This window comes from Leptinotarsa decemlineata, unplaced genomic scaffold (assembly GCF_025532065.1).
Source record: "Leptinotarsa decemlineata unplaced genomic scaffold, Ldec_3_MD MMD2_tig00003335_RagTag_RagTag, whole genome shotgun sequence".
NCBI lineage: Eukaryota > Metazoa > Arthropoda > Insecta > Coleoptera > Chrysomelidae > Leptinotarsa > Leptinotarsa decemlineata.
The window spans coordinates 2,520,387-2,545,029 of NW_027412587.1; the positions used below are offsets into that span (position 1 = coordinate 2,520,387).

A 24,643-nucleotide genomic window follows, 5' to 3' on the forward strand; every position below is an offset into this window, starting at 1 on the left:
CAAGAGCTCCGCCTTGAATATAGGCAAGGAACCGGCTGTCCCTGCAGTAAAGCTCCCTCACTTGTGCACAAGAAGGATGAAGAAGCCGCAACAACAGTAATGTCGCTGCACCTTCCAAAACCTTCGCGGAGGCTACCGTGAGACACCTCAAGGTTGCCAAAGAGAGTGTGTGTTCGGCGAGTCTTGGCCTGCACCTGCCAATATTAAGGACATGTCTCCTAGTGACCTGTTCACCTTCCTGGAAGGACGGGATGGACGATAACCTAGGAGGATAACTCCTCGGGAGGATGTACAATGGATTACATGTGGCCAAAGTGCTGTGAGTCTACACTCACCCTCCCTACTCTACAGATACAGATACACTTTACCACATTCACCGGAACAAAATTTAAGATCTTTCGACGAGCGTTTCGCTAACCAAGTTAGCGTCCTCAGGAGATCATTATGACTGAATTTTGTTTTGAAATTTCCAGAAATAACTTACTGAATTGTTTCTTGCTGAATATTTGAACATGACACATGGAATATTTTCCAGGTGACAGAAAACTCCGTGACGTCATTTATTTGTCTACTTTGTTTTAATCAAGTGAAAAAGTAATTATCATCTTGAGTTTTTAGATTGTCTGAAGTATTTCAGCAATTCATGAATGCATTTAGTAATTTCATTCAAAGAATTAACAAAATTTTAATATCGAATCCAATATCTACCTACGGAAAAAGATCGATTAATTTCAATTCCACATTACGAATATCTGAATATTCAAGTGACTATAATGACTTCAAAAGTACTGATAATCTAGAGTTTAATAAACCCTCACAAGGATATCTAAAGGTTTTCCACTAGTCATAAATATGCAAATCAGTTGGTGGAGTCGGTCTTTCCAACTTACTGACATTTCGGAATATTCAGAATACTCTGTACAACTTGGTAATATCTTGGCAGGAATAATAATCAGTAAGCGGAGTTGGATTTAATAACCAGCCAAAATTGGAATGCAAAAGCTGCGTGGCGGCACGGAAATAAATATCCGAAAGATAAATAGAAATAGTTAATTTCTATTTCGTGTCAACAACATACTACTCAAAATTTCAATCTCGAAATGAGGTTGATATGATGAAAGTGAATAAGCATTCGAAAATTTACTAAATATCTGAAGAGTTTAGTAGATTTTGAGTGATGTTACTATGTGTATATATATACAGCTGGTAGTACTGTCATCTTCTAGGCACTCCTCCATCTGAGGAGTGGCTAGAAGAAATTATCAAAAAGTACTAATCTATTTCTTTATATATATATATATATATATATATATATATATATGGTAAAATGGATTAACAGGGTCTCGCAGTCAAAAAATCAAAAATCAAACTCTGCTTTACTTTGCCAAGCTTTCGCTTCTAATGGGAAGCTTCTTCAGGGCCTATAATTTAATGATTTTTGAATATTTTCGCCTTTGAATAATATTACAAATCATACTTACAGTAAAAATGAGTGAAAAACAATAAATTGAAGATAGAATTGACATAAAAGTTAACATGTATACGATTTTTTTTTGTGGATTTGACAAATGTCATACCTTCACATAAATGTCATTTTTCAATGGGTATGATGATTTGATAATTTTTTACTGTAATGAAAGAGTTATTGATTGATACATCTTTCATTATTATTATGTTTTTGATGTAGTTCTAGTAAATTACTATATATACTGCTGAGATTATCAATGTCAGTTTTCTTATTCATACAATCAGAAGACTTATTAATTTCCACCATTTCAAGAAAAAGGCGTTTGGAAATATTTTTTTCTGTATGTAAAACTTTGATATTAGAGAAATTTGGTTTATGACCTGTTTCTATAGAGTGTTGTGCTAATGCACATGATTTTTTATTGAGCTTTATATCACTTTTATGTGAAGTTATTCTATCATTAAGAATTCTAGATTCTAGATATACTGGCAGTAATACAAATTCTGATGTAATTAACAGAAATGTATGTAATGATAGTTCACCTATCAATATTTCTTATAAATCTATACCTAACCTTGGAAATTTATCTTCAAATATCATAAAACTTTTTCATAATGAACAAAATATCAAAATATGCCAAAAAAATATTAAAACTATAAAGAATTTGAATACTAAATTGAAAGATAAAACTGATACAACAAAAAAGTCAAATGTGATTTATAACATTCCTTGTAATAATTGTAACTTGAATTATATTGGAACAACATCTAGAATTCTTAATGATAGAATAACTTCACATAAAAGTGATATAAAGCTCAATAAAAAATCATGTGCATTAGCACAACACTCTATAGAAACAGGTCATAAACCAAATTTCTCTAATATCAAAGTTTTACATACAGAAAAAAATATTTCCAAACGCCTTTTTCTTGAAATGGTGGAAATTAATAAGTCTTCTGATTGTATGAATAAGAAAACTGACATTGATAATCTCAGCAGTATATATAGTAATTTACTAGAACTACATCAAAAACATAATAATAATGAAAGATGTATCAATCAATAACTCTTTCATTACAGTAAAAAATTATCAAATCATCATACCCATTGAAAAATGACATTTATGTGAAGGTATGACATTTGTCAAATCCACAAAAAAAAATCGTATACATGTTAACTTTTATGTCAATTCTATCTTCAATTTATTGTTTTTCACTCATTTTTACTGTAAGTATGATTTGTAATATTATTCAAAGGCGAAAATATTCAAAAATCATTAAATTATAGGCCCTGAAGAAGCTTCCCATTAGAAGCGAAAGCTTGGCAAAGTAAAGCAGAGTTTGATTTTTGATTTTTTGACTGAGAGACCCTGTTAATCCATTTTACCATACATTTCTCCAGTCGCTAACATTATCCAATTTATATATATATATATATATATATATATATATATATATATATATATATATATATATATATATATATATATATATATATATATATATATATATATGTGTGTGTGTATATATATATATATATATATATATATATTTGTTCATTGCATATTGGTCAGCCCGATATATGAACGGGGCGTTGGTCCACCCAGCACTTCCCGAATATATTTAGGTATATACTTTTCGGAATACTCTTCAAAGGTATGATATTATTAATAGGCCCATCAGAGGGGTAGATTTTTTCTGAAAATAAAAATTTTACATATCCTTTAAACCTTTGTCAGCCCCATGCTATTGGTCAACCCATAGTTATACAAATCGCTATATGAAGAGCATCTTGGTCAGCCCTACAATGCTGCCACATCGAAGGGCTGACCAGGAACGCGATCCATTTCAGTGTATCATTGGATTTCATCGTGAGGGTATCAAGTGTTTTTAAAATCCTGGCAAATCCAGTTTTTCAGAGGTAAACTATGTGTTAGTTTACCGAAAAAAATATATTAGGAAAAGAAAAAGATACCGTTACTATTGACTATTTATGTTTCATATAGTTTCTGTATTATGTATGATTGATTACTTGTTTATTTTGTGGTAATTCATGATCACTTTAATGAAATGAATAAAAACACTTTTGTCTAAGTACCACTAGTTGATTTTATGTATACGACCAGTTTCGGGTTTGACCCCGCATTATTAAGTATTTTTTCAATACTTCAAATCAAATCAAAAATCTTTATTTCCGTAGACCTAGGGACGGCATGGAAAAAGTCACATAACTCAGTACAATTACAATGAGGTCACAATCATAAAACAACATAATTATATGATATATTACATAACATTCAGACCATAAAAGGGGTACAAAAATTAAAACTTAAAATTCCAAATCAGACTGAAAAAATTCATCAAGCGAATAAAATACCTTTTCACATAATACTTTCCGAACTTTTTGTTTAGAGAGCTTTACACTAGTTATTTCTTAATGGATATTGGGAGCTTGTTGTACAGTTTTTTTGACATGATATGAGGTCCATTAGTCACCTTGGCTAACTTATGACTAGGAATTAAAATGTTATAGTTTTTCTCAGGGTGAAGCCCGAAAGAAGACATGTATCATCTCTGTTCTAAAACTTGGAGCAATTTGATTTAACGTAGATTACGCAATTAAAAATATACATGCAAGTAACAGTTAATATATTCAACTTTGCAAATAGTGGTTTACAGGAAGCGAGTTTTTTTTTTTTTAACAAATTGTTCTAATTTTTTTTTCTGGAAAATTAATAAGACACTGATTCTATTGCAGTTGCCAAAAACAAATAATACAGTAATTGAGGGCAGAGTAAATATATGCATAATAGTAACTTTTAAGAATTTCAATAGACACAAAATTACGCAGATTCCATATAACGAAACAATGTGTCGCTAATTTCTTCAGTATGAAATCAATATAAACTATAAAAATTTATAGTTTACCTGTTCAATATTTTTAATCTCAGACCTAACCAATACACTACAATCAGTTTCCTGAATTGTAAAGAAAATGGTGTTGGTTTTAAGATTATTTAGAATCAAGCCATTCTTAGAACAATAATTTTGCATGTTGAATACAGCATCATTTGCTCTTACTGACAATGTTTCACATTCCGAACCACTGACAGTAAAAGATGTGTCATCAGCAAATTGTATAGAGCACTGTGGATGATTAATTTTTGAAAGGTCATTAACAAATAAAATAAATAGTGTTAGGCCCCAAAACACTACCTTGGGGCACACCTGTAACAACGTTTCGAAATTCAGAGAAAAATGACCCAGTCTGAAGCCTAACTTTAACAACCTGTGTTCGACTAGTTGAATAGGTTTCAATCCATTTCAGACTTGGACCACGAACGCCCATGCCAAACAGTTCATCAAGAAGAAGACCATGATGACTGATATCAAACGCTCGTGTCAAGTCGAAAAGAACACTAAGTGATTTTTCATCGTTGTGGAAGTTTGATAATACATGATTATGTAGAGAAAGGATGGCATCCTGGGTTGACAAGCCCACTTGAAACCCATATTGGTTGTCAGATACGATATTGTATTTATTTAAAAAGGACACAAGTTTTGATATGATTCTTCAAATATTTTCGAAAATGGAGATAGTAAAGCAATACCTCTGTAGTTCGACATTACATGCTTATCGCTTTTTTTATAGACTGGGACGACCATTGCTTGCTTAAGTCGGGAAGGAAAAATACCTTCAGAGAAAGATAAATTGATTAGATAAATCAGAGGTTCCATTATTTTCAAAGCAGCCTTCATTAAAACATTGCCTGGCAATTCATCAACTCCACTGGAATTTTTCGAATATGCGAATTTAATTATTTCCACGAGTTCAGTTTCATCTACTGGATAGAGGAAAAGACTCTCAGTTTTTATACAACGATTTTCAATGCCACCAGGTGCAGTATTTTTTACTAATGACTCCACTGAATCGACAAAATAACTACTAAATGCTTGAGATATACCGGGACCATCGTCAACAAGTACACCATCGCCAAAGTCTTAGATGAATCGTTTATAATAGTATTTTTCCAGATGATAGACCAGGCAGCTTCAGATTTATGTTGAGCCTTGAGGAATTGATTATTAAAGTATTGACTTTTTGAGAGCACAATTTTTTGTCTATGATTTTTTAAGAGTTGCTTATATTGACCCAATAAATGTACATTGGTTTGGCTCTTGTTCAAATTATAAATATCTCTGAGTAATATACCTTCTTCAACGATATCCTTAGTAATCCATGGTTTGTGTCTACTTGAATTTTGATTTTGTTTAATTTTTTGAAACTGTTTAGGAAAGGATATATCAAAAGCTTGAAGAAAAACTTCATGAAAACGGGAAAATTTAGTATCGAAGTCAAATTCAGTGAAGTATAGAAAATTGCACTTTTCATCCGATAATAAATTTATGAAATGGAGGATATTATGATCATCAAAATTTCTCTTCAAAAAATAATGGTATATATCAGCGGCGACGAAATTTATAGGTAAGGTAATACTTGGTAATGGGGTCAAACCCGAAAACGATTATATAAATAAAATCAAATATAGGTAATTAGACAAAAGCGTTTCTATTCATTTCATTAAAGTTTCAGTATTCCTACGAAATCTGCAATTGTTTGACACGCGTTAACTATTTTGGCGCGAAACTATTTGAGAACCGTTACGATCTTTGCAATGGTCCTAATGCTATTTTGTTAATTGGCTTGCCGATATTTTGGTATACTTAGAGAATAATTAGAGAATATATAGGTATATGACGATTACAAATAAATATCATAGAATCTACTTAATTTTAAGTAATTCACTGTTTTCCAATTCCTAACTCAAATGAAATATTATTTTCCTGTGTTTTCATTTTTAGTTCGAATGGATGTTCCAAATTTGGTATATCGATTTGATGTGAATGTGTGTAGAAAGTAGCAAGTTTTAGAATAAATATGATACTTCACGGAAGCTCATCAATTTTTTTTTATCAAATAGACGTTACAGTTTGTTCAGGTCTGTTGTATTAAATATTCATTATGCATGTATTTCTTCAAGCATTACGATATCCATTTATCACTAGTGAATAATGAAATCATTACAGAAAAGCAAGTAGGCAAGTTCGTTGAATATGTCAATTCCATCCACCCGTCAATAAAATTTACCACTGAGAGGGAGGTAAATATTTCATTAAATTACCTTGACTCAACCATTACAAAAAATAACAATGAACATGAATTTGCAATTTTCCACAAACCATCTTACACGGACATTATCATACATAATTCCTCTATGCACTCTTACCAGGATAAAGTTGCTGCATTCAATAATATTCTTCATAGACTATTGAATAATTTCCAGAGAGAGAGCTGAGTTTGATCAAACAAATCAAACAAAGACTACAAAAGCAAGCCATGGACCATGTCTACCCAAATTCAAGATGCGATAATGTCAGTTATGAGACATTGTCATTTTTGGCTGAACCAACCAATAATATTTTTGTGAAGAAAGACTGCGTAAACTTAGCTCACAGAAATAGTAATAGTCCGAATAATAGTAAGTGCATTTATTAAAAACAATAAAGACAAAACTTCGGTATCGGATAGATCAGGAGTATATCAGCTGAGTTGTGGCTCTTGCCCAAAACTGTATAATGGCCAAACAGGGAGATTATTTTCCAAAGAATTAAAAGCTTAGATGTAATTTTGTGAATAGAAAGACCAATTTCACATTTGCAAACCACCTTTTAGCAGAAGTACATGAGTTCAGTCATGAATATGACATGTTATATTTAGAAGAGAAGAGTTTGAAATTTAATCTTCTAAAATGTCAAGCAATCAATAGATTCAAGAATTCGGGTAACTAACTAAATGATCAATTAGAATTGAATAACCGTTACTGAATATTTTTCAAATGTGGGGACTGGGATATAAGCTCAGGTCATTTAATCCATTACAAACTCAAGTACTTGAAATGTAGGTACTTTAAATTTTAAAATTAGGTATACCAAGCATTAAATTTGTAAAATATAGTAGATAAAGATACGCCCGAAGAAGCCATTGTATGGCGAAACACGTGTCGCGTTTTTATAAAACTGTTTAGTGGAACATTTTTGGCTGTGAGTTTTAGAAAGTTTTTGAAGTGTTTTGTGTGAGAAACTTTGCCAAAAATCCGACAGATATAATTCAACGCGACAAAAGTTGTTTTCTGTTAGGAACTTGACAATAGAAATAATTGTTGTATACTTTTTTGTGAGAGATTGTATCAATTAATCTAAAAAGTGGTTCACTTATACTTCAAGGTCCTTCTTCACAGTAAATTAGAAATCAACCCTGAAAAATCATCGTTGAATTCCTGATAAAATCACTTATCCAATAGATGGCATATATGGGGTTATTTTGTTTGATATTTTGAAGAGGAGTGTGTACGCATCTTAGCGATACCTTATATTATTTCACAAAAATTAGGTGTTTCGGGAAATTTACATTACTGTCTTATTTATGGAGATATTGAACGTGGCTCCTTTTGAAAAAGATTCCCTAAATGCAATCAATTATTTATATTTTGAGCTGTTTTGGAATCATCCGTATCTCTGAGTATAGGTTGGAAATGAGTCAAATCACTTTTCAGTATCGTCCTTCCATTTTTTATTTTTATCATTCATTTTTGGATCCATTTTCAACCCGTTTGATATCTTGATAGAGTTTTTCAACACACTGATCTCATTTCAGATCATCAGACACGCACAGTTTTGAAAACAATAAAACCTTTTCAAAAACAAACTTGGTCTAAGGAGCAAAACGAAATATAGTCAAAAAGTTTTTCGCTCCGAAAAAAAAAAGGAGGGCTAGAATTGAATTAGTTCTTGTTTGTATCTAAAATATAAGGAAAAGAAATATTCATCATCATTAAAAAATAGAAACTGGGCTGCAATCAAAGAATACGTTTACTGTTGTTATAGAAAGAAGAAATAATATTAATAATTTCCATTTGATATTTTTTTACCCATGTTGTAGTTTCATTTCATTAGAAATTATGTTATTTTTTCATACTACGTGTTTATTAGTTTACCGAACAATTTTTGTCAGCAGTTCTCAAATTGAAGAATAATACTGCATTCAAATAAATGTTTATTCAACCTGATCAAATTTTTTCTGTGCTGAAATATTCCAAGTGTTTTTTATTTTGATTGAAATGTCTGCTGCAGGTTATAATCGATGATGATATGACGTATTCATCGTCATGAACAGTCAACATAATAAAAAAACATTGGTTTAATCTCCACTTCATTATGTTCAACCTGAACAACATCATACCTCCAAAAACTGAAAGAAAGTTTTCGAAAAAACTATTGCTAAGAAAAAGAGAATTGAAACTTATTACTAATATCTGTTTCACAAATTATATCTTACCTTATGCTAGTCACTCAGAATTTCGTTTCGTCATAGAAAACATACTTAGTGCGATTTTTACCTAATTTTTGAACTAAATTATATATCGGAAATCCGTAGTGCTGCTGCGGATTTTTATATAGAATTTATTGAAACCGTAGACATTCTGGATATTCACTATTCATTTCTCAATAAATTCATTACCAGATCATTCATCACATTTTAGATTTTTCGTTTGTGAAAAAAATGTCATTTTTCATCTACTCATTTCTACTCAGTCACACTTCGATTATTTTTGTGCAGTCAGGTTTTCAAATCTACAATTTCAAAGTCAAATCCGAAGTTTCCTGCTTAATGTCTAAAATTGATTTACACAACGCGATTTCTGTTGAGGCGTCCATGCCAAATAATTAGAATTTGAAAATCTACATTTGAAAATACAAACAGGAAACGGTTTTAAATATGTCTGTCGCACCGCTACAAACGACAACCCTCAGAAGTATAAACTTACATTTTAACGTGTGATTCCGAACACTATATTGATATTTTCAACTTATAACATATTCGAATTTTTGTATCTAAGATAGCGCAGAGGTTAAAATTGCTTCGACAAGCTAAATGGAATAACGCACTGTTAGTAATTATATTATTATTATCCTAACTAGAACGGAAACAGTACATTTCCGTACTCGACACCGTTATCCGAAAAAGCTGATTTCGGGTAAGAAGTCGAATGTGAGAAAGTATGAGTTCAGATCAAGCATTTTTCTACAAGTGAATATGTTACGAAGCTCTGATAAAACTTTTATATGCGAAACAATTCCTGATCTAAATTGCTTGTATAGATATAGGGTGATGCACGCACACGATGCTTGTACAAAAAACATACAAAACAGGAACTTTTTCATAAAATTCTACATCTCTCAAAAAATTTTCCATTTCTATTATCGAATTTCTGCACCACGACAATCTAGTTAGAATCATGAAATGCAAGTGCAGCGTTGCCCGATTGTGGGCTGACCAACATGCTATCCATTGAAAGTGTTCGTATAAACCTGGGCTCACAAAGACACTATTCACATCAGGTGTATACAATTACACAGCCACGCCTCCTGGCGAAGTTTTGTGAAAGTAGGTGGTGTATCAGCTATGTGTATATGGTGTAATGGTCGGCCCAACCGAAAATTTGCTAAACGTCATTTCACATGATAACATGTCCAAAAAACACTATATACAGTGGGAAACGTTGGTGAGCCCGAAACCGGGACGACCGACGTTTCCGAGGGCTAACCAGAGTTCACATCGTATATTCTACGGGCTGACAAATGACCGTTTACATATATATATATATATATATATATATATATATATATATATATATATATATATATATATATATATATACACACATATATATATATATATATATATATATATATATATATATATATACATATATATATATATATATATATATATATATATATATATACATATATATATATATATATATATATATATATACACACATATATATATATATATATATATATATACACACATATATATATATATATATATATATATATATATATATATACATATATATATATATATATATATATATATATATATATATATATATATATATATATACACACATATATATATATATATATATATATATATATATACATCGGAAAAATCTAGGGATATTTACTAAATATCATAAATATACATACATACATACATACTAAATATCATAAAAATAAATGCATGCGGTCGTTTAATTTCGATTAAATTGGTACACTCGACCACCCTGTATCCTGCAAAAACGGTAACTAATCTTTTATCAAGTTTTTTACAAACTGTAGGTTTTCGGCTAAAATGAATAATCTGAAAGTGTCGAGTTTGTACATTCTATGCAGTTCTTGCTCAGCAATCAAACTGGAAATATTGTGCTTTAACATGGAACGCCATCACTTACCATTGGCTGAGATGAATTGAGCTGTAGGGCTTCTTCAAGGTGGCATGCGACAAAATGATGTAGCTCTTCGTTTGGGGGTCTCCCAAAGTGTTATCATTCGATTGTGGCGGCGTTTCCGTGAAACTGGCAGTCCAGCCAAACAACATCCAGGGCGAGGACGCGCTACAACTGCAGTTCAAGACCGATTTTTTATCTTAACCGCAAGAAGACAACCGACAATCACAGCACCTGAGCTGGTTAACGTGTTGCAGCAGACGCACCAGGTAACCATTGGTCGTGATACTGTCAGAAATCGACTGCATGAAGCAGATCTCCACAACAGAAGGCCACTTAGATGTCCACCTTTGTCGAGAGGCAATCGCGGTAGAAGATTAGAGTGGTGTCAAGAACATCAAAACTGGGATGCAAATGATTGGGCCACAGTTTTGTTTACAGACGAATCCAGATTTGGAATTCATCCAGATTCTCGTCGAGTGAGACTGTGGAGACGACCTGGAAATAATGAACGTTTGAGACATGTCCAGGAAGTCCACACATACAAAGGTGGTACAGTAATGCTATGGGGCGGAATCATGATCGGCGGCAGAACCGATCTCGTTTTTCCAAATCGCTCCCTCACAGCTCGACAGTACCTCGACACCATTCTTCTACCTATCTTCCGTCCGTTTGCTAGTGCTGTTGGTGAAAACTTCCACCTAATGCACCATAATGCTCGTCCACATGTCGCGCGTCTAGTGACTGACTGGCTTACCAACGAAGGAGTTGATGTATTGCCATGGCCAGCACAATCACCGGACCTGAATCCCATGAACATTCACACAACGTTTCAATTGAGAGAGATTTTAATCGCTGAATGGGCAAATGTACCTCAACAAGACATTGACAATCTCATTTTGTCGATGCACGATAGATGTAGGGCCGTAATAAACCAGCGTGGAGGCCATACTTTGTACTGATTCCTTTTTTTTTGTATTATGTTTTTTTTTTCGGGGTGCCAAAGAAGGGCCATATTTTTTTTAGTTTTGCTTTCAATATATATATATATATATATATATATATATATATATATATATATATATATATATATATATATATATATATATATATATATATATATATATATGCTGAACTGGTTTTTCCGGTTTTTGATCCGTGTATGTGATATTATCTCTAATTAGAAATTAGAGATAATATCACATACACGGATCAAATACCCGGAAAAACCAGTTCAGCATATTCCTATCCGTGAAAACTTCAGATTTCATATATATATATATATATATATATATATATATATATAATATATATATATATATATATATATATATATATATATATATATATATATATATATATATATATATATTGAAAGGTCAAATTTATTCGACTGGCTATTTTATAACCATAGGTTATATATCATGTAATCATTATATAGTAATAGAAATGTTACAAAAGACTCACCAAAGTTAGTTTAAATTATAAAAAAGTCATATAAATTTGAATATTATGTTACAGCACCAGAGAAAATGTGATATTTGCATATACAGTGAGATTTAATGTGAGTGTAAGTGAAAAATTATAATTGATCTATGATTTTTCTTAAATTGAAATTAATTGTTTAATTTTATTAATCAAAAGTTCAAATATAATTGTAAATTGACCTAAATTTTGTATTTCTGATTTTTTGTTTGAGTTATTATTAGTTTTAGGGAAAGCTTCAAACTGCGCTAGTGCTGAAGTGTCTAAGATGAGTGGCTGTGGGTGTTCATAGATGTCCTTCCAGAAGGATTACACCTGATCAGCGGTCGTCGGATCATCTACAACACGTGGAGGCTCTTGGAATTAGCGAGGTTTCTTGCGGAACCTAAGGTTTTCCGCGATACTAGCTCGCCTCACTAGTGACTTCTTAGCAGCCACAAGCACACACCACTAGCACACGCTATATTTCCCCTTCGCGCGGGCTCACTACTCTCGTAGCAATGTAATGCAATCTCTTAGCTCATATGCGTCCACTCACCCAAAGCGTCCGTTATCACTGCCAGGGTTGTCATCGGTAGGCAAATCATCGTTATGGGCCCCACCACCTTGCCTCTGACCCCTCCGAGCGGGTCGATTATGGGGACCTCTTCCTCAATTACTAGGAAACTACAGGGTGATTAACCCTGAAGACCCATGGCCGGCACCGAAAGGGAGAATAGTTTTCTCCCTCCCGGGTACGTCCAGGCTGCCGGTCTGAATTTGCAACAGGTGGCTCGGGTAAGTAGTGGCACAACTCACCAAGCGCCTCAGGTGTTAGTGGTCATCCCTGCTTTATCATTGTTATTATTCATCATTATTATTATTGATTTTATTATACGTGAACAACCCGTATAACACATTCTTCAAATGATTTTAAAATCCGTAATGGTGGTATATATACACACAGTGTTACCAAATAAAATGATTTTATCGTATTTTACCTACGAATCATCAAAGTAATCCAATTTCGGTCTGCTACTGTATACAAAGAGCATTTTCAAAATTTCATTACTTCAACTCTTTGTTTGTCATTAACACAAATGAACCTAATTAGAATTCTATAATCGTGATGTGAATGTAGTGGTGGTTTTTTAGTTGGAATCGGTTAATTGTCTGTTTGTTTATTCTTCAACCGATTTTCCGCTAACCCTGTTTATTTTCATTACCCAGGCATTCAGGAACGAACTTGGTATGCAAAACAGAAACGCTTGTAAATGAAAAGTGTCTAGATTTAATGAGCTCTGAATTCAGATAAGTTCCCAACGACTCTTTTTAAATAATTTGTTTTGCTGATTGAAAAGAATTGTGTGATTGAAAAGAAGCAACTATTGGAGCAAAAAATTTTAGTGTGGAGTAACAGAAAATTCTCACACTGATCAGTGATTGTTAATCAACGTTCCCAACCAGTACTGTTGATTCTCAGCCAGAAATAATGGGGTGGATCTATTCACACTTAACACTTCTTTACTATGACTCAAAATGTTCTTTTCTCAAAAATAAAAATGATAAACAACGGAAGATTACCTCTGGGGCAGAAATTGTAGAGTTTCTGAAGAAGCCTTATTTCCATGGTCTGTCATAAGATCAAAAAATATCTCCACGAGATATTTTTACACTTTATCGAGTGCTATATTTTGAGATGCAATCTTTTTTCCATTGTTGGGTAAATCAAAACTGACGAAATTTCTTCTTGATAAACACCCTATATAGCGGATCAATAGTTTTAGTTTGAATATAGTATAGAGGTACGCAAAAACAATGATGAAGTTTCATATGTAAACGCGCCCCTTTTATCCCTGGTTGGAATATTTAAAAATCCTGTCTTACTAGTCATCTACAACATAAAACATAAAACGAGCCTGCGTACAGAATTTCAGCCTCCGAAAATATAGCGTACGAAGAAACAGTGTTGAAATGGTAATTTTCATATATGTTAACGCTCCCCTTTTATCCCTAGGAAGCGTCCCAGTTGAAATATTTGAAAATTTCTTTTTATTGCACTTCAACAACATAAAACGAATCTACATTTGTTGTTGAAATATATGAAAATTCTTTCTATCCAAAGCCCTGATAAGCAACTATATACCAAATTTTACCTTCTTAACATTTGCCAGTACGGAGAAACAGAGATGAATGTATGTTAAGTGAGTGACTTTTGCATTTATAAGTACCTGTAAACCTTTTTTGGGTTTCTTCACCTTCCACAATCTGAAAAAAATATACGAATACAGACGTAGAAAGAGCAAACGTTTTAGTTCAACAAGATAAGTAACTGCGTAAACTCACAAAAAAAAATTCTATTCATCAGTAATTTGTTGTTTTGAGGGGCAGGAATTATAAAGATACTGACGTTCTTTCAGAATTGGAAAGCCCTAAGAATCTTCCAGTTTTTTTGGTTCATTTCATTTTCAAAACGTCCGCGATAGTTTGCTTTTTCTACACCACGAATAGCGAACAAGCTAGTGTTATTCACAATTATTTTTTGTGAAAAGTAAAACAAATATTAATACAAGCCTTTGAATAAGAGAAAAAATGAACCAAATTGAGCAACTGTCTATTTTTGTTAAAATTTGTCGAGCTGGGTATTAACGACGTCTCACCAATTACCGTACGATATTTGTCGCCCATTTTGATAATTTTGCAGAGTTTATTGAATTATTTATTCCATTCAATTGAGAATATATTATATAATTAAAAATAAATGACTAAATCTATCATTCTCTGGAAAACAAAATGTAAGCCTTTGCTCTCCATAATGACCACAACATCACCAAACTACCTTCCAACCCTCGAGAAAGAATATTTCAACAAGTTACATGTTCATGTTGCCCCGAAAGGTCGTTAGTGATCATTACACGTCATTAGAAAGATGTGGGTGTGAAGTGGACGAGACCTACTGTTCCGGTGAAATGTAAAAACTGACCCACTAATCAAATGAAAAAAAGTGACGATAATCAATCTTCTGTAAACATTTCAAAAAATAACACGGCAGAAAGAAAATACATCCTTTTTGTCACAGGCTTGTTCCTGAATAAATAAACAATCATCATCAATATTACTATATCTTCAAGTGTATAACTAGAAAAAATCTCAATGAGTTTTGATTGACTATTTCGTTATAACTAGGCAGAATTACTCATGTTCAAGCAGTTTTCCTCAACCATTTTGTGGTCACTGCAGCTCCAATTCTTTGAATTTCACAAATGATAATTCATACAAAGTTCAACAATGGGGATGTCTGTCTGTTTTTCCGTTAATCAGCTGTCGCCCCCTACGAACGGCAACTCTCATAAGTTGAGAGACTTATGCGAGCTAAGGTCTAACGAGGTCTAACCTTTTAACGTGTGATTCCCAACACGGAAAAACAACACTTATTTACAGTCGATTACTTCAACCCAATTGGTTACAGGGGGAAGTCCCCTAACGCCGGACGGCACGTAGTACCGGACACTCGCGCTATCCCGACAAGTCACAACGCGTTAGGGACGCGGGGAAGGTAGTTATACAAGGAAAAGGGACGCGGTTTGACAGTAACGCGAAAAGCCAGTTGATTGCTGGTTTTGGCGGAAAAGCACTGCGTCGCGTAAATTTTAAGTAAGTATTATTGCTATAGTTTTGTGTTTAAGTGTTTCTTTTAATTGCCAACAAAGATAGTGTACCCTTATAATTCATCAACAATGGAAGTTTTTATTAATTTTTTTAACAGTTTCGGTATAAAACATTTAATGTTGAGGATCCTGTGTCTCCCAGTACCGGACACAAAAATGTCCCTTAACACCGGACACTTAACAAGTTGTTTTTTCTACCAACATTTATATTTATTATTATGAGTTGTTTCTTAGGATGAAAGAACTGAGATAAATCGAATCGGAAGAGGAAAATGGGACCAAAAGAGTTTACAAATTTTGATAGATGAGGTTTTGTCCAAAGAAATGAATTTGAGGAAAGCCTACGCTGCAACATCCCAAAAAGCACTACATGATAAAACATCGGCATTGAACCTTCATGTGGGACAGCTCACTTCTGCTGAAAGGGGCATAAATATAACAGTTTTGTTTTGTATGAGTACCAACGGCCACTTCATACCGCCATTTTTTGTCTTTCCTAGGCAAAGGATGCAGATATTCGTTAAATAGTCACACCCGACAAAAGAGAGGCCTGTGCTGCTCCTACTGGATGGACATTGCAGTCACAAGACACTGGCGGTTATCAATTTTTGACGAGAAAACAACGTTCATGTGGTGAGCTCACCACCCACAAGCTCCAACCGCTCAACAAAACATCCATGAAGCGAATGAAAGATGCTCATAACCAACGACGCGACATGTGGATGAGAGCAAACGCCGGTTCTCGGATAACCGACTACGATATTGCTGGTCTGGTCAAAGAAGCGTTTACTAAAGTAGCGGTGTCTAGGTTTAAATGCACAGGAATTTACCCATTTGATAGTCATTTATTTTCTGACGTGGATTTTTTGGCTGCAGACATGACCAATATTACACTAGAAGATCCAGAAACTTTCTCAAATGTACCAAGTTGCAGCGGGGAAGTTTTCGTGACGTCATGTGATGCACAACTGTCCAACGATTTGGTCTCAGAAGAATGGACAGTCACTCCTAGAGAATCTATCAACGAATCAATAATCAGCAGTCCCAAGCTGTCGACGAGCTTTGATCCAGATGTTGTTCAGATTATCCAGAAATTGAAACCGTTGCCGGATGTAGCCATAAGAAGATCAACGATTCGGAAAAAAAGTGAAAGAAGTGAAATTCTAACATCATCACCCTAAAAAATTGCTGCTGAAGAAAAAGAGAATGAAAGAAACCTTAAGGAAGCACATGAAGCATGTGCCAAGATTCCTGAATGTGAAGATGTGTATTTATGCGAGCGATGCCAGGCGTTTCAATAGTGTCCGGCGCTAGGGGTTCGAAAATGAGTCCGACCGGTACTAGGTGCCTGTGCCAAAAATTTTGAATTTTTTTTCCAAAGCCTTATTAAAGTTCCTAAATATATTTAAGCAAAAGTTGTGTTTTTATTAATTGATTTTGATTTAATAATTGATTGACTTGACTAATATATAAATAAAATTACATTTCTCTAAGTTTTCACATGTTCTGAAAACCTTAGAGGTACACCACTAGGAGACTTCCCTCTATGTTTATGTTGCTCGTTTGTTATACATCTAAGTCGAATCCTTAAGTCTCATTTCTTTGATCTATTTAAAATAAGTTTATAATGAATTATCCAAAAATGTTTAAGTCCACATTGAGTTCATAGTCCATCAAGTTTCCTTTTGAAAGTTTCGAGCTCCATAAAAACACCGCGTCGTTCTTTTGTCTAACCGTGATGATCTTTTCAACACATGCCAAAAATACATTTAGTATAAATAATTTTCGCGCAAACACGTTCAACTGATACTGAGCGTATTGAAATTCAAAAGATCATAGGATACGGTGATGGAACACGAAGTTGTGAAGAAGTAGTGGATATTTTTAATGAATTGCATCCCAATCGGGAACCCATTTCTAAATCCAACGTTTCAAAAACATTGCAGCATTTTCATGAAACTGGAGGTGTCAAAGATCGATCAAAAAGTGGAAGGCCAGTAAACATTACAAATGAAAAAAATACTTTGAATATCATGTTACATGTGGTGGAAAATCCAATAAATTCGGCACAACAGAGGACTTTGAATCATAACATCGGTCGATATTCCATTCAGAAAATTTGCACATTGCAAAAATTCCATCCATATAAAATTCATTTGGTACAAGAATTGAGTGAAGACAATTTTGATCGTAGAATCGAGTTCTGTGAAGTTATTAGGTATGGATAACTTAAATGAAAATGTCAACTTTGTCAACTACATGTTTTCTGACGAATCTACATTTTGTTTAAACGGGCACGTAAATCGACACAACTGTAGGTATTGGTCAGACCAAAATCCACAAAGGATGGAGGAAGTCAATGGCCACAAAAAGTCTGGTGTGGCATTATTGGTGGACACGTCATAGGACCCTATTTTATGAACCGAAAATTCGACCTCTGAACAATATTTATTACTTTTACAACAGCAAATTATTCCAGAGTTTAGAAGATTATTCCCGAATAACCATCCCAATTTGTCAGCAGACCAAATACGGTTTCAACAAAATGTGGCCCCTCCACATTTTGGACGTGTGGATTGGACGCAGGGGAGCAACTGAATGGCCAGCTAGGTCTCCCGATATAACCCCACTTGACTTTTTCTATGGAGTCGCATAAAAAATGTAGTTTACAAAAATAGGCCGCCAAATATCGAAGAATTGCAAGAAAGAATAAGACATGACATTTATACCATTTCATATGACTTTAGATTCACTACAAAATTGTGTTCAGCGAGTTCGTTACTGTCAGGAGGTAAATGATAAACACTTCGAGCACTTCATTAAAGAGAATTCCATAGGAAATATTTGTTGTTTATTAAAAGTTGTTTTCTAACTTTTTCTCCTGGCATAAGTATTGTTTTCATAAAATTTCAAATATATTCAATAAAAAATACTTTTTATCGTTTCATGAATTTTTATCAACACTGAATCATTTTTTTTTTATTTTCAGTAAAAAAATTTAAATTTAATTGTAATCATATCCGCATACTCCACCTTGTGTGACTTTCATAATGAATATCCATTATTTCGTGCTTTTTCTTTAAAAAATTTGAGAGTAGTAAAAAGTTATTTTCAAAATTCGATTTCTCGAAAACGGTTGAATTTAGGAAATGATGTGCTTTATCAATTTTGTTCAGAATTTCGAGCAGAAGTGAAATATGGAATAATATATAGGACGTTCTCTTGAAGAAAAAGCAACTTTATTTCTTCAAGACTTTTTGACCGATCCTGTATAGTCAATTTTCATTTAGTGTGATAGATTTTGAAAAACCCTACAACTTTCATATTTCAATACTTTTCGCTAGCAACTTACTTCAAGAGATACTTCGACTGGCTAAGTTAAGAAACGGCAAAGAATTGGATCATATATGCAGTCGAAGACAAAAAAATTAGAACTCTTTTTTCTGTTCAAGCTTTCTAGACTTTATTGGTTCTTCTTCAGGAACTCTACAGTAATGAGGTAAAAGTTTAACACTTGCCTAAGTTTGTTGAAAAATACTTACGAAAATTGAGGTTATACATAAGAAGCAGAAATGAGAAAAATTGTTTTCCTCAAAAACTGTAACATGTGAGGGTTGATGAACACTCAAAAAATTTAATCATTTGATACACCACATGAAACATTGTAAAAAACAATGGATGACTCTAATAACGTTAGATTTGTTTTAAAATATTTTTTTAAAAATATACACACTGTGAAAAGGACACGTCCAAGTCAACTGTCTTGTCAAAAAAATGTAAAAAAAGAAAATATTTATTTGGAATATAATAATGAATTTCGAAAGAATTGGATAAATTATCAGTTGTCCTATCATTAACAGAAAGCATTGTAATTCATTCATATATTGTTTGATTTTGATATGATGAAAATTATCAATTGGTTATGAAAAAGTAAAACATAACAGTAATCATTATGAAAAACTGGTTTGTTTTTTCAATTAGTGACAGGATGATTGTTAAATGTGTTATTGTTGTCTAGGTGGAACAAGTAGATATAAATTATGTTGTCCTTCGAATTTTCAATAACCATGACCCATGACATAATTATATAAGATGGTCTAGCACCTAGTACATCAGATTAATGGGTAAATTCACTTGCGACTTGACGCGAAAAATATCTATTTATTTCGTCAATCGTGCGTCAAAGAAAATACTTCACTTTCTTGACTATCAATTCGAATTCGCATATTCTCGAATCGAAGTGCGTTCGTTGAGACAAATGCAGTAAGGCCATTAGTGGATACCTCACGGCACAAAGAGCGTAATTGAGACAATTGCCTCTACAGGAGTTGCATTTAATGGTTGGAATGAAAAGGGTCCTTTCAACGAAAGCATTTATTTTTTCTCCATTAAACTTTTTCTTCTCTTCTAACTGAGATAATGCAACCGAAACATCGATAATAACGAAGTGTAATGTGAATTGTCATGACAGATGATGCATCAACTTTTTAAACTAGATCGGTTGAAGAATTGCCATAAAAATATCAAATACTTAGTTAGTTGACAGATGACACTTTTGATGCTCTAATGATATGAAATACTAGACGTATACGTTATCATTCACAATCTTCATCTTATTTAGACAATGTTGTCATGAATCATGCTTTGATCACTGCTTGAATTCTTGCTATCTATTCTTGCTATCTATTCTTGCAACTCATAGTATGAGATCGGTCGTTGATATTCTGATGGAAGAGCAATAAATTTACTATATGAGATTCCACTGGCACAAATATTCTGACAACCTCAGCATAACTGTAATTATTGTCAGTAAAATATTGAAAATTTGTTGAAAATAATTTTTATATCCGTAACGGTTTTTAGAGAAGCCAAAAATTTGTTAAATTAACAATTCACATAAACAAAGAACATAGCCTTCACGAATTTTAAAACAACGCACACATTTGACAACTAACATAATATTCTATTTTGCTGGTAAAAAACAATCATCAGAACACAGGCTTTTGGTCGAAGTCACGATTGTAAAAACAAAGTCTGGAGTAGTAGGCCGTGATCAAATGGAACTGCTTTTGCGAAAGACCTCATAATTGGTACGTTTATTGACTGCATTAAGCCGCGTTTATACAATGCCAGTTGAGTAGACAATTTTCGGGGCCAGTTTTCTTGGGCTAGTTGCGTGAATGTCTGAGGCCAGTCCAATCTGTTCAAATCTGTTCAAAATCTGTTTTTGCGTTAATCAGCTGTCGCCCCCATACGAACGACAACTCTCAAAAGTTGAGAAACTTGTGCGAGCTAAGGACTAACGAAGTCTTTTAACGTGTGATTCCTAACATGGTTGCAGAATCATCCCAGCTTCAACCAGATAAATTCTCTCGAGGAAAATATCTGGTCGAGGCAGAAATCGAAGCCACGGTCTTCCGATCGTGGGTCGGGCGCACTACCACCGCGGCAAATCCGGTTAATGAGAACTTGTTCACACGGCGAAACTATTGCCACGGCAGTTGGTGACGAAAAATGGCGGAGTCCTCATCGTCTGTCGGGTCTCGTGATAAATTTAAAGTAATATGTGATCTTTGTAGGGATCTTATCGCTGAGGTTTGCGAAGTTCTCGAAGAAGAGGGGAGTGGTCAAGGAAATGTCTATTGAAAGGCGACAGTTACGAATGGAGGATCCATTGGAATAGAGAGCTTGTTTAAGTATGAGTCCGGAGATTTTTTGACGAACTATTGCAGCTTGTTGAAAGTTAGGGGCATCACTGCGCCCAGTCAATTGTTCTCTGTTGACTCCCGGAGACAGTCGAATTTCGAGACAACTGGCAGGGCAGTTGGCACACCAATTGGCCAGAGGTATTTACACGTAGCCAATGATTTTATATCAGTGAGCTGTCCTCTGTTAATTGTCTCCTCAACTGGCATCGTGTGAACGCGGCTTTATAGCTCGAAGTCTCAGTAATGACTGACTGGCAAGCAACGTGTTCACTCGTATTTATGATTTTAGAGGGTGGTTGGGGTGATGGTGGGGATGCTGGCTAGAAATGGACTAGAATACATTTCCAATCGACATCTCACCAGCAGCGTATCTCGGATCAATTGAAAGTAAGCACTCAACCCCCACCCTAACCACTATCCCCACCATGACCCCCCGCTATTACTACCATCACACACAACTCTAAAATAGATACGAATGAACAAGGTAGCAATAGCAAACGAAACGTTCAATACTATGGTTCCATTCGATCACGGTTTACCGGACCGGATTTGATTTTCTCTAATAAAGATGAATCGTCTGCAAGTATGATGTCAAGAATCTCTTTTAGGGACTATAAAAAAATTTGTTTTGAGGCAATTTCGAAAAAACTAAGTATAATTTTGATTGAATGAAACAACTTATAAATGACGACTAGCTGAACTTTTTATTCATAACTTCAAGTCAACTTTTCAGTTCGTCAGTTCAATTGTTATTCCTAGAACGACGCAAGGTATGAAAAACATTTTAAACTCACTAACAGAGTTATTTATCTTACATTACATTATCTTTAGACTTTAGGTCGATGATGGTCACTATCTTGCACTGACGAGCGGCTAAGGAGCCCGAAACCGGTCTGCAAGTAAGTCCGTTCCAAAATTTTCTGTGAAGATTCCTGCACGGATATAATCCAACGCCGTTCGTGGTATTAGCCAATGGAGTAGTTGTTTTCTGATAGGCGTCAGTCCATTCAACCTACTGTGTAGGTATATTCGAGACGGGCTTGAACATTTGAAGTTCATTTATTTAGATTTACTTACTGCCTGTCTTCAAGCATAGCCCACTGACTGATAAGAAAAAAAATGGTACGGAATTGATGGCTTATCATTTGAGTTGCATTTCAATAAAGTGTTTTCTGACAATCCCACAATTAAATTTAATAAAATGTGTTCATCATAGATTTTCCTCAAATATCTTTTTGAAAGCGAAGAAATGTTTTAACTTCTTGATGGGAACACCTGTTTTTCTGAGTGTATGGTGAAAAAGAAACGAGTTATACGAGAAAAATGAAAGAACATCAAGTCTGTTACTCATCGTACCATTCCTATCAATTCATCCGAAAATGCTCAGTAGATGGTCAAAGAATCATCACTTCTTTTTCAAGACGTTTTATGTCGGTTTCTAAATTACTTGAACACTCTTCAGTGCTGCAGTTTGTTACTTTATTGCTCATCAGCATACCGTTACCTTTTGCAGAATTGTTGATTCACATATTTATAGTATTGCTGATTGATCATTCAGGGCTTCAGATCTTACACCTACTGACTTTTATGAAGCCTCCTGGAAAATTGAAATAATGATATGTTATGACTGCAACAAGATGAACCCAAAATTTGTTAATTATTATTAGCCGCAGAACGTAAGTATGCTGCTGAAAACAACAATCAGCCAGACATTTTTTATTTATTATTATTATTTTTTTATTTATTTACATCATCTGACACACGTTCCTAAAAAATATTTTTTCTGAAACACGTTTTCTAAATATAATTTCACTCTAAGGGCAGACCCAGAATAACTGGATCTATCTTTTATTTCGGTGCCCCATCATATTATTTATTGAACTAGATTTATTGATTTTTTTAGATTGCAGTAGTTTGAATAAGTTAAAGAAGTTTTCAACGAAAGTCATTTTTTGTGGAGGAAAATTAGGTTTTTATCGACCTTTTTTTGGGTATTTGTTACCTTCCACAAAGTTATAATTATGTTATTCAATACTAAAAGAAAAGTAATATCTTTGTTGTATCATAACTTCATGGCCCTTGTCATATCGAGTATATTCGGTTTAAACAAAAGAAACGAGATGGCAAAAAAAAAATTTTACGGATTGCCTTTTTGAGTGCTTTGTCGGCACTTCATATTTATAATGACACGCGCGATTTTTTTTTTCCTTATTGTATGATGGACAAAATCACAAGAATTACGTTATATCTAACGAATTATACAAAATAAACGAAGGTCTTGTGCTAAATAAACAAATATAATGGAAGGCATGCAAGTTAGAAAACAAAATCAATAACATAGGTTAGCTGAAAGAATTTTTGTAACTTTATCAGAAATAACTACAACCCTGTAACTTCAATGAAAGATTATTATTCATGATAATAATTACAAGTTTTCACAATATAGTATTGATTTTATTATATTCGTTTTACTACAACAGTAACTTCTTGAGTTGGACTGACAATGAAAGAATAATGGTTATGGGGCTTACTGGAAGTAATATAAAATTAATGACTACTTTTGATGAAATCGAAACCCAGCTTGTTCTAGACAAGCTTGGTATACTCATATAAAGCCACACCTAATTCAACAAAATTGATGTTAACGATGAGAGTATTTGAAGTCATAGCATCTATTAAACACCAATTAAACTTACTGATGTCCCAAGAAATGTTAACTGACTAACATTTATTAGGTGATTAATGACCAAACACGATGTAGTAACGAATCTCATTTTCAAGATGCTCTTACATAAACACTGGTTTGTTTTTTCAACTATTAATTAGATTCAATTCCACTGAACTTTTCACTTCTCATAAAGTGAAATATTGGTGCCAGCGTAAATCAACAATTATATTCTAGTGCAGTTCACCATGATGTTATAATTGTTATAGAATATTTGAATAGTTTTTGTTCAAAAACTCCAGTAATATTCATTAC

General features: G+C 33.6%; 1 long non-coding RNA gene across 1 annotated transcript; it reads left to right on the forward strand.

The window, feature by feature from the left end:
* The first annotated feature begins 3,139 nt into the window (after window positions 1-3,139).
* On the forward strand, window positions 3,140-5,976 carry LOC141483368 (uncharacterized). Its single transcript, XR_012466044.1, has 2 exons — window positions 3,140-5,066; window positions 5,120-5,976. It is a non-coding gene; the product is annotated as an uncharacterized lncRNA (long non-coding RNA).
* Window positions 5,977-24,643: the final 18,667 nt, after the last annotated feature.